A 12,325-nucleotide genomic window follows, 5' to 3' on the forward strand; every position below is an offset into this window, starting at 1 on the left:
TCTCTCTCATTTTCGCAATGCATTTTATACATTCTCTTTCTCCCAGCATCATCAGTAATACATCTTACACATCAGTGTATTTTCTTCTCGTGATTAATAATGCCTTTTAAACATTCTCTCTCTCTCTCTCTCTCTCTCTCTCTCTCTCTCTCTCTCTCTCTCTCTCTCTCTCCAGATGACCTTGATCGCTTAGCCAGAGAAACATTTCCACCGAGTTCTAAGCGCTCTACCCAACCGTCCTCCACCACCACACGTCATTCGAAGACATATAAACAAAGCAAACTAGCGTGTATTTAACATAAAATACAAAAATAGTATAATTTTATAATTAATAATTAATGAAAACGCAAAAGAATAATTAAAACCTCTCCATTTTAACGACCCGCTGGCCGATGAAAGTGTCATCCTACACTAGAGGCGATGCGGCCATATTTGTGTTGGTTGGGTGTCTCGTAGTGGCCGAGGAAATTTGACAGTTTAACCTCATTTCAATTCACCTGTGTCAGTCTCTTGGGAATTATGGATGTGTACCGATGAATTTTGCGCAGACGGCTTCGGGAAACGACGGATATATCCTGCTTTTAATCCTCGGAAGGTGAGAAATATGGATGGATGTTTTTTCCGCGACCTCAAATGTTGAAGTGACTCAGGGAAGACATTCTCTTATCTTCCGGATATTTTTGTTTATTTTCTCCGTCGCTTTTTTCCATTGTTTACCAGTTTGAAGTCCCTTTTAGTGTTCGTCTTTTATTTTATTCGATGTATTGGATTTGAATTACGTTGGGTAATATTATTTATTGCATTCTTTCTCGTAGGTCAGGTTACCCTGACCAAATGTCAAAGGACAAATGACCAACCTGTCATTTTATCGTTAGATTTTGTTTACGTTTTTTGGTAAAACAAATTGATGACTTCGTTTTAATCAGAATGATCCGCAATTTAAGATTTAAACCATTAATAAAGCGGAAGTGTATCTTACTGGAGGCCTATTGGGTATTTTAGACAATTGGCGACCCCCACTTAGGCCTATGTAGGTGTAATTTCGGTGTAATTTCTCTATGCATTTATATAGGAAACTCCTAAAACATAAGAATGAATCAATCAACAAAATTGAATTCCAAAAATGTAGATTTCTAGTAGGCCTATCAGGATCAGAGCGATTGCCGTAGGCCTAAAGGCATGTGGGTATTATTGTAGTGTATTACAGGGCAATGTAACAGTAAAAAAAAGTACGTTTTTTTTTATTTCCCTGTTTTTATATTTGATATAAACTAGTGGGGTTTGTGGCCTTTACATGATTTCTAAAGTTGACATTAATAGGCCTATTGATGTATGATAGATACGATGTTTATCAAGACGAGAAATTTACGGGGACTTTTAAATTATGGTCTAATTAGTTGTTAGTGTTTTTAGACCCAATATTCTCGCTACTTCAAAGTTTAGTACAGAATGCCTAAATAGATTGAATGGATATTAGGTATTATTGGTAATTGCTAAGCTACAACCCTAGTTGAAAAAGCAGGATGCTATGTGCTAATAGGGAAAATAGTCTAGCGAGGAAAGGAAATAAGGAATTTTTTTTTTCAAGAACAGTAACAACATTAAATATTTCCTTTATAAACTATTAAAACATGACAAAACAAGAGGAAGAGAAATTGAGAAATTAGATAAATAGTATGCCCAAGTATACTCTCAAGCAAGAGAACTCTAACCCAAAGACAGTGGAAGACCATGATATAGAGGCTGTGGCACTACTCAAGACTAGAGAACAATGGTTTGATTTTGGAGTGTCCTTAAACTTTTATTAGTTTATAGAACAGCCGATGGAGTCGCCAAGTAATCCTGGGGTGTCGCAGGGGGCCATTATCTTTTAGGAGACAGTGCCTTGAGCCGAGGTACAAACCTGTCTTGGCGTGACACCCTATGCAGTTTATTTGATATGCACTAACTAAAGATTTACCAATTTTATGCTATACAATATTTCCTTAAAGTCCTTAGTCTAAATTTGATATTGGGTTAGGTTAGGATATTTTCTGTTATTTTTCCTCGCTGAAACATTTTACAAAACTTATCTGTAACAAAGTTTGAAGTAACCCCTGTCAATGCAAAATTACATTATAAAGTTACATAAAGTAATATTTCAAATTGTTACGTTACATGATCTAGGTCATATAACGTACCATAATTTATATTGTTACTTTATATATCTTTGGGGTAGTTTGTAGCGCTACGGCCAAGCATCCTAATTTGCTTATTATCGATCCGACTGTTATCTTGTATAGAATAAAAGCGTTTGGAAATGGTCTACGGATCTTAAATATGTTGTGTCCGGGGGGGCGCAGCCCCCCTGGGTAAGGACACGGCTTTTAGCATAGGTTAGGTGGGTTTTTTAAGTTAGCTTCTCCCGTCGTACTCGTAGGTAAGGAAACTGTTGTGTAAGGGGGGGTCCGGGGGAGGGCGAAGCCCCCTTGGGTAAGGATACGGCTTTTAGCATAGGTTAGGTGGGTTTTTTAAGTTAGCTTCTCCCGCCAAAATCGTTTTTAGAACGACGGCCACAGTTCAGAATATTCCCGTTTTCTACAGGATCTGGCCGTCACCCTACAAAGGCTCCTATCTTTGTAAGGAACCTCTTCATCGAAATATCTTTATGAAATAGGTCAGGCATAATGTAAATCTTGAATATCATTATCTCCTCCTCCTACGCCTATTGACGCAAAGGCCCTTGTTTAGATTTCGCCAGGCGTCTCTATCTTGAGCTTTTAATTCAATACTTTTCCATTCATCATCTCCTACTTTACACTTCATAGTCCTCAGCCATGTAGGCCTGGGTCTTCCAACTCTTTTAGTTCCTTGTGGAGCCCAGTCGAAAGTTTCGTGAAGTAATCTCTCTTGGGGAGTTTGAAGAGCTTGCCCAAATCATCTCCATCTACCCTCACCATGATCTCATCCACATATGGCACTCTAGTAATCTCTCTTATAATTTAATTTGTAATCCTGTCTTGCCATTTGACTCCCAATATCCTTCTGAGGGATTTGTTCTCAAATCTACAGAATCTGTTAAAGATATAGTTTCATTGCGATACCACGACTTGTGTCCACAGAGTAACATCGATCTCACTAAACTGGTATATAGTCTGATTTTTATATGTAATTTCAGGCGAATTGATTTCCAAATTTTACTTATCCTAGCCATTGTCTGATTTGCTTTTTTCAGACTTTGACTAAACTCTAATTCCAAAGACCCTGTACAGTATTGGAGACCATAGTTCTTAAATTATCATCTCCTCCTATGCCTATTGACGCAAATACTTAAATGATTTTACCTCATTAATCCTTTCTCCTTCCAATGATATTTCATCTTCCATTGCATACTCAGTTCTCATCATCTCTGTCTTTCTCTATCTTCAAGCTTTGTAAGACCTGTGGTGTTTTGCTAATATATTGGTATATACTGTATATAGTTTTTAAAGTTCTTGATATATTTCAATAGAAAAATATTGCATTTTGATTTATAGGTAAGGTTATGAAAAGAACTACAGTATTACTCAAAGTACAGTACTACTGTGGATTACGACATGCTGTACAAAGCAATATGCAGCATTTCCATTTCAATTTTCCTCAGTTCAAATGTATTAAGTTTTGATTTTCCTAATTTTTGGTGCTATGACATTTTTGATTTTGCAAGATTTTTCAAGGTGTCATTTGTTTCAATAAATTACTGACGTACATCATTTTGCCAAGAAAACAACATATTCATTTGTAGCATGTAATTATTGCATGGAGAACATGGTTCTACACAATTAGTCATTTCGGGGTTTTAGTAGATAGTTTACAATTAATTCGTTTTCACTCTGAATTAGAACCGATGGTACGGTATCATCAGCTTGTAATGAGGAAACACATTCTGGTTGAAAAGAATGTAACTTATCATTAACATTATGCCGAGTACAACCTGTAACTTTTATAACCCTGCGCTGCTGTAGGTTATTTTGATATTACCTTTCTTACATCCCTTCAAAAGAAATGAACAACCCCTCCAAACCCAGATAATTGTGAAAGCAATCCATGCTATATGTGAATTGTTTTCATGTTGGGAGTCTTATCTTGAAAGCCTTTGAATTATGTAGAATTGATTCGTCTTCTGCTGACTAAAGTTGAAAAGCCAGCTTCTGTAAAATGGAATGTATATTATAAAAAAGAAGCCAAGAGAAGAATTTAATTAAATTAGAAATCACAAAGGTAAACAGTCATAAATTTTCAATCAACTTTTCTTATCTGATATGGCGAGATTGGCTGCAGAATGCTAGTGTAGTTTGTTTTGATTTGTCATCAAGGTTTCTAAATTCCCTATGCGTAAGGTTGGACCCGTTTGTTTTTCTAATCATGGCAAATGCTGATTTTCACCTACATCAGGGACGATTCCCGGAAACATGAATTACCCGGTAAGCGCTTCTCTTTGAAACTGTGGCACCCAATTACTTGATTATAAGGCCAAACAAATATATTTAGAAAAATACTTGCAGTGAGATCTGTGTTACTGTATGGACAGGAGTCATGGTATGACAATGAAACGATAGCCAACCGAGTAGTATGTTGGATAGGGCACCAGCCACCCGTTGAGATACTGTACTACCGCTACAGAGTTATTGCGTTCTTAGACTGGCCAGACAGTATTATATTGGATCCTTCTCTCTGGTTACGATTCATTTTCCCCTTGCCTTCTTATACACCAAATAGCCTGTCCTATTCTTTATATATTCTCCTCTGTTCTTATACACCTGACAACACTGAAATTACCAAACAATTCTTTTCTTAAGGTTTTAACTATAGGAATGTAATTGTTCAGTGGCTACTATCCTCTTGGTAAGGGTAGAAGAGATTTTAGCTATGGAAAGCAGCTCTTCTATGAGGACACTCCAAAATCAAACCATTGTTCTCTAGTCTTGGGTAGTGCCATAGCCTCTGTACCTGGGTCTTCCACTGTCTTGGGGTAGAGTTCTCTTGCTAGAGGGTACACTCTAGCACACTATTCTATCTTACTTCTCTTCCTCTTATTTTGTTACAGTTTTATTGTTTATGTAGCAAATATTTATTGTGTTGTTACTGTTCTTAAGATATTTTAGTTGTTAATTGCTTTTCTTATTTCCTTGTTTCCTTTCTTCACTGGGCTATTTTCCCTATTGGAGCCCCTGGGCTTATAGCATCTTGCTTTTCCAACTAGGATTGTAGCTTAGCAAGTAATAATGATAATTTGTAGATTTAAGAACAAAACCTTAAGACAAATATTAAGAGTTAAATGGAGGGTCAATATTAGAAATTAAATTTAAATTACTCGAGTGCCATATGTGGTTGAGATCACAATGAGTTGGTAGATGGAGATAATTTGGGCATGCTCTTTGCACTCCCCAAGAGATTTTAACTTGCCAAACTTTCAGCTGGGCTCCACAAGGCACTAGAAGATTTGAAAGACCAAGGCCTATATGACTGAGGACTATGAAATGTGAAGTAGGAGATGATAAACGGAGAAGTATTGATATAAAAGCACAAGGAAGAGGCAACTGGCAAAATGTAATTGAGGCCTTTTGTGTCAATAGCCGTTGGAAGAGACTATGATGACAAGCAGTTCATTTTGACCTTTACAGTATAATAACTTTAAGACTCGAGTACATGTGGGTGGTTTTTTTTATTGTAAAGCAAAGTCGAATATGTAGTAAACAAATATATGAACCAGTTTTAATGGACCTTGGTTTCTGAAGTAAAACTACAGTATTGAATTACTGAAGATAATGAAATTTTAAGCTATAAAATACTGTAATTGATTAATTTGATTACATGTAATTCATTCTATGCAGTATTAGCATTTTGCTCTAAAGAAGAGATCTGCATTTATGATTAGGTTGGTAGTAAATATTCATCTTGCTTGCTTCTCTTAAATAAAGTATATTTTTCCTGCAAGACAGAATTTTTAGTTAAAAGTTACTCGCTAAAAGTTTTACTGATGGAAATCTTTAGTTTTGATCGTGTGAAAATAATGCAGTCAGGGACACCAGTTTTCCCATGTGTAAAAGTAACAAAAATAGTTACCTCTGGTCTTGAAATTTTATGTTGATAGAATGACAAGCTCTCTTGATATGCCTACCCGTTATGTTGCACGGATACCCGCACTTGTTAAAATTTCGCAGATGTGTTGATGCCTTAATTTTGAGAGATTACCAACTATGCAGTAGAGTATCTCCCTCTCTGAGGGGGAGAGAGTTGTCCTATTTTGTTGATAGAAGGTACCCCAAGAGATAAACTGAAGCCACAGTCTCCCACAAATTGCCAAACCACTGTATTGTAGTTAGGAAAGGGAAGAGGGGGTGGGAAGGGTTGAGTCTGTCTGTGCATGAATATATAAATATTTAGAAGTCTTTTTGGACGGTTTTGAGTACACTAGTATGGAATATCTATGGTACTCGGTAAAGTAGGTATGCATTTTCGTGTGAGTAGAGTAACTATTTTTCTGATTTCGTTAAGAAATAGATGAATTTTGAGATGTATGTTAGGTGTATCGTGTAGTGTTCACTGTATAATTTCACAGGAGTGTAGCTAATATTAGTTTCTGAAACAATGATAAACCAGGAACATTAGAATGCAGTTAGGCTTAGAATTGATACATAATTGATATGAAGCGTTTTAGTTCACAGTGCATTATTACTGTCATTGGCCCTGTTAGACAGTGTTAATGTCTCATGCTAACATTATGAGCAATATACACAGTCTGTAATTTGATATAATTGCATGGTCAACTTCTATTTTCCTGAAAAATTAATTGATTAGATTATATCACGGTTCATGTGGTATAGTACTCAGAAAGTAGTTCAGGTTTGATATGATCATACAAGTTAAAACTTACATTTAGGAAAAACTAATTTTTGTGATGAATGGTACCCCATTATTTTTCTAATGCATCCTTGCACCAGGGCTTAAATTTAAAAGTTAAAATGTCCAAATTTGATTTAAAGTTGAAAATTTTCAATATGAACTGTCTGTGTAAAACTGTTGTGAAGGCTATTCGAGTTTGTTTTCGGTGTTCGTTAGATTTAATTAAGCGAGTAAGTCAGTAAATTAAAGCTGCAAGAAAATAGAGAGATGTTTCATAGCATGATCAAGTTTGGAAGTTGTCATCAGAATATATGTAGAAAAGCGTAACAAAACTTTTGTTGATGTTACAAGAGAAACTTTTTTTTTTTATTTGTTATGATATGATGAGCTAATGCTTATTCTTATTATTTTTCTTTTAAATATACACGTAGAAAATATATGAATTTTGAGGCAATTTAAAGTACATAGAAATATGTTGAAACTTGTGTTCTTTCTACGGTATATACAGTATGTACAGTAATCTGTGTTCCTTCTACGGTATATACAGTATGTACAGTAATCCCTCTCATATCTGTATTTGCTCATAACAGTACACCATTGAGTATAAGCCAATATACATCTTATTTCATGCTTCATCTTTCTTGTGTCTTTTGTATTATCCTATTTTTCTCACTTAATTTATATTCAGGACTAAGAAATTCCTATTTCTGTATGGGGTGGCTTTCCATGCTAGGGCCATTTGGGCTGTATCATTATTCTTAAAAGCTCATGATGATAATTTACAGCATACAGTTGAGACTTTGTAACAAGATAATAGTTTTTCTATAATTATATACTGTATATATTTTTTTTTAAAAATGTGAGTAAAAATACTGCATATGTAACATAAGAATAAGTCGTAAAAAATATCTGCATTTCGGAAATACACGCAAAGTAAAGCTTCTGTTGTCCCCCTTTCCCATAAGCTTACCTATTAATCTAGACTAGCCCTAATCTGTCGTAGTTAGGCGGACACACTTGGAGATATATTGTATGTGTTTTTTTTTTTTTTTTTTTTTTACACTGAAACCACAGTAATAGGCTATTATGTTTAGAATAATGAAGATGAACAGTATATATATACAGAAGTGGTTTTTATTGATCGTAAATTTGGGAATTTTTTCCTGAAGAGTAGGTTAGGTTAGCATTTTGATCCCTTTTATTATTATTTTTGTTATAATTATTATTAGCTAAGCTACAACCCTGGTTGGAAAAGGATAATACAAGCCCAGGGAAAATAGCCCAGTGAGGAAAGGAAATAAACTATTTGAGAATTAATGGTAAAATATAAAATGTCTTTAAGATCATTAATTTTAAAATATATCTGCCATATATAAACAGCACAGAGAAAATAAGGACGACTTGTTTAACATAAAAGCATTCATTGCAAGTTTGAACTTTCCTTTTTGGACTCCAGAAGGTGTTTATGAGTACTGTAAAATCAGTTGACATTGAAGAGCAAGTTTGTGAACATTATGAAAAGATTCTGAAATTAAGAAATATGGTTATGAATCAAAAATTGGTTTCATAACGGTAGGAGAGATTTGTACCCATATTTCGTTCTCAAGAGTACAGGAGCACAGAAATGAATTGAATTTGTTATTTATAATTGATGTGAATATAGGTAATACAACTGTCATAGTCATTTCCCCTTTATAGTTCAAGTTCATTGTCTATTCGTGGCAAATCAGCTCTTGTTAAAATTCAGAGAGGATAGTAGTCTATTTATAGAGTAGCATGATTTGCATTGGCAAGATGCAGTGTATACTGCAGCCCACTGTTCTTTTTAATACGCCTACACACTCGATAAACTATTTCTCTTTTAACATGTTGCCAATTGTGTTAATTGCTTATACTGAACTTGATTACAGTATTAGATAAACTTTCAATCTCAAGTTGACCAAAACACTGTTCCTCACAATCTCTTGATTAATAGTGAATCCAGTTTATTTGTTGTTGCTCGTCCTAGCAAAGGAATTTTAGATGCTGAAGCACAGCTTTTTTTTTTCAACTGATTATAAGACATGAATATATAGTGCCAATAGACATCGCTTCGTCTTCCAGCCCCCTAAAATAATGTCCCGATTTTCTAGTTCCCCGTCTGCGTGCTTGACTTGCTATTAGGAGCCAAGTTCCGTAGGCTAAGCCTACTCTTCCCCCAGTCACCCACAAACTTTAAGGTAAATGGAATGATTTTGATAATTTGAATGATTTTCTCTTTATTTTTTCTTACCCATTTATTTGGTAATAGCATATTAAAGTAGCTCTGTATTGAGATAGTCACATGCAAGGTGAGAGTTTTGGGCTACCTTATCTTAGGTCACTTACAATACTACCGTACTGTATTCCCCCCGACTGCATTTTGTCATGTCATGCCCTTGCTCCCTCCCTTCACCTCTATTGACCTACTAATGTTATACCTTTAGGAAATTCCTTTAGTTTAAGGTGAAACTCAAAATAAAAGATACCTGGGCAGGGTGTGTACAAAACATAAATTTTTATCGTGGAATAAATTATACAAAGAAATGCACTTTTTAAAAAATGTGGTTGAAGTTTTGGTACAAATGAGTCGGTATTCTTAGTAATGTAATTTGCCAAGGTCATTTGGCTACCAGATCATTTGAGAAACTAGAAATCTGTCCTCCACCAAAATTTGTCAAAGTTTTGTGTTTTTCTTGCTTTATCAAGGCTGTAATATTTTCCATTGTGTGGAGTTAGTGAAAATAAGATCAAATTACATAGCTTTTTCAAGAATCAATAGTAGATAGCATAGCATTCCAAGAGGGTTTGTTAATTGCAAGTGAGAATATAGTGGATTGAGAGGGGGACATCAGTGTTTGTTTATACGGTTACGATGGCAGAGAGATTTTATCCATTAGGATAGGGGCTTTTCTTTTCACACAATTGGTCATGCCTCTGGGATTGAGAAACAGGTCTCGCATGTACCTTTCAAATAAAGTTTTCTCCTATTTACACAAGTAAAAAATACTGTCGGAAAAACATAAAAAAAAAAAAGATAATGTCAAATACATTTTTATTTACTTTTAACTTATAAGTGGTCATTATTTCTTTTCGTATCTAAACAGCGCTAGTATTTTGCATGCTGATAGCAAGGGGAAATCCAACATTCAGCATGATTAGAGATTTGATTAGTCTTAAATGATACTGTACATAGTCGCATGTTGAACATTTAAACATTTGAGCTCAATCTTATTGCACCTTTTCTAATGTGGTTGATTTAGATGGCTATATTCTGCATATATTCTTTAGATTATGGTGGATTCTGAAAGTTTAGTTTTTCTGTACCATTTATCTCTGGGGAAGGGACCTCCCTCTCCCATAGTCCTCGTGTGTAAAGTTGGTCGAAAGTGTCTTGAGGAGTATTTTGTAGTTATTTGGCTGATTTGGATGATTAGTTTCACGTAATTGATACTGTAATTCTAAAAGATTATCTATGACATTGGACAGTATTTGTGTGTCTAATTTCGGGTCTATTATTTTTCATCTGGCTGTTATTAGATATTCTTGCTATACTTTGAAACTGCTTATGAGTTTTGTACAGAATGCTCTAACCAGTTATACTAAGTCACCAGCCAGTGCTATTCACATATTCACTTGTAGGTTTTTCAAAGACATATTTATAAAAGGGCTAAACTCATGTGATTGCAGCACCCAGAAGAAATCTTTGAAAACTGTTTTAAGTAGAACAAAAAGTCACTGCACAACTTTTTTTTGAAACCTCTAAAGATTTTTTGAATGGCAAAGTATAAAGACTTGCTTTTTAAGTAAGTCTTGCTTATCCAACTATTGAAAAGTTGTTTTACAGTCATCATCATAATTTTCATACCACTTTGGGATCTCATCTATTACACTCTGCAGTTCTTCATAGTATTCATCTTAACTTTCTTCAGGGAATTATTTGTTGGTGCATAGCAAACTATAATTCTGTACTCATTGCATATCTTTGATTTAAACTTTGCAAGTAACAATCTACTACTGTATTTACAGCTCTACATTCCGTTAATGCCTTTTCTGTTCTTGGTGTCATCATCATTTCTACCCCTTCTCTTCCAACTCCATTTATTCTTCTTGAGTAGATATATATTGCCTTGGTCTAAGGTTTCTTTACCAATCCTCTTACACCCTGTTTCAGTTAGGGCCGAGATATCAAAACTATTTGTTCCGCTGCAAATGGGGTATTACTTTTCGGCAATGCTGAAAACTAGCCAAGATAATTTTAGTGAGGGATAACTACCCCCATTCGCTAGTTAGCAGGTGGGGGCGTGGGGTAGACCGGCTACCCCACTTTTTCTTCTTCTTTTGTACTTGTGTGTGTTTGCTGTCCTGGTATGTGGACATCTCCTGGTCGCGAGGCCCGCACGTGCGGTACCTTCATGTCGTCCGTTGAGACCCTCACGTCGTCCGTTGAGACCCTCACCTCCTGTGCCCGGATTGCCGGGCCATCGGTGTTCACGGCATGACACCTGTGTTGCGTCGGGAGTGGCCTGCCTCCCAGTAGGAGAGGTTCGGGCGTAGGAAGAAGTAGTCTAAGCGCGATTCTTTGCCTTCGGGGTCTTCCTCGAAATCGAAAAAGTCACAGGCTTCTGCTTCTTCTACCCCCAAAATCTCTTTCTGAAGCTGCTCCTCTGCCGGGGCCTTTCGGGGTACGGTCGAGCAGCACCGCAGGGCTTGTGACTCCAGGTCAACCCTGTGGGACAGGCCAAGGTGCCGACTCCCTTAGCGAGTCGGCTCCTTCCCTTCCGCCAGGGAGCACCTGTTCTTTCTCGGATCTTGTATCCTTTTGGTCATCGCTGGGCGTCGATGGTCCCCCTTCCAAGGAAACTCTCTTTGAACTCCTTCAGATGGGAGCGGAGAGAAGGCAGCCATCTCCTTCCTCTGTTGAGGTTGATCCTCCTTGTGTGGGTGTAGGTGTTGCAGCCCGTCAGTCAGGCCTTGAGTCTGTTTCCGATGCCAAGGAGTTTGCTGATCCACCAGGGGAAGTGTCAGAGCTTTCTCTGAGGAAGGTACAGTATCCCCTTCGGAGGAAGGAGTCTCGTTCGCGAGAGAAGACCGCCTTAGGGCATCGACGGTCCCCATATGCTTATCGTTCTCCTCCAGGGGTGGAGTGAGTTTCTTTTTTTTAATCTCCTTCGGGAGAGCAAACCTGCTGGTTCTCCTCACGTTGAACTTTCGGGTTCTCACGACTTGGAACTTATGAGATCCAGTTACGCTGAGCCTCCGGGCTCTCGTAACGATGGTTACGCTGAGCCTTTAGGCTCTCATGCCATCAGTCACGCTGACCCTTTGGGGTCTCGTAACCCCAGTTACCCTGAGCCCTTGGACTCTCGTGTCTCTTGTTGCGCTGACCCTTTGGGGTATCGCAACCTAGGTTGTGCTGAGCCCTCGGCCTCTCGTGCCTCGT

The 12,325-nt window shown here is 37.0% G+C and overlaps 1 protein-coding gene across 3 annotated transcripts in view; it reads left to right on the forward strand.

Moving 5' to 3' along the window:
* Positions 1–398: 398 nt before the first annotated feature.
* LOC137628900 (WAS/WASL-interacting protein family member 1-like) overlaps positions 399–12,325 on the forward strand; it is a 69,204-nt gene continuing 57,277 nt past the window's right edge. For 2 of the 3 annotated variants that reach the window (XM_068360163.1, XM_068360165.1), the window contains exon 1: positions 399–595. The gene's annotated coding sequence lies outside the window, so the exon portion shown is untranslated. Of the gene's footprint in view, positions 596–8,996; positions 9,084–12,325 lie in introns of all 3 variants that reach the window. The other variant, XM_068360164.1, reaches the window with a different exon arrangement.

The sequence above is a fragment of the Palaemon carinicauda genome, chromosome 36 (assembly GCF_036898095.1).
Source record: "Palaemon carinicauda isolate YSFRI2023 chromosome 36, ASM3689809v2, whole genome shotgun sequence".
NCBI lineage: Eukaryota > Metazoa > Arthropoda > Malacostraca > Decapoda > Palaemonidae > Palaemon > Palaemon carinicauda.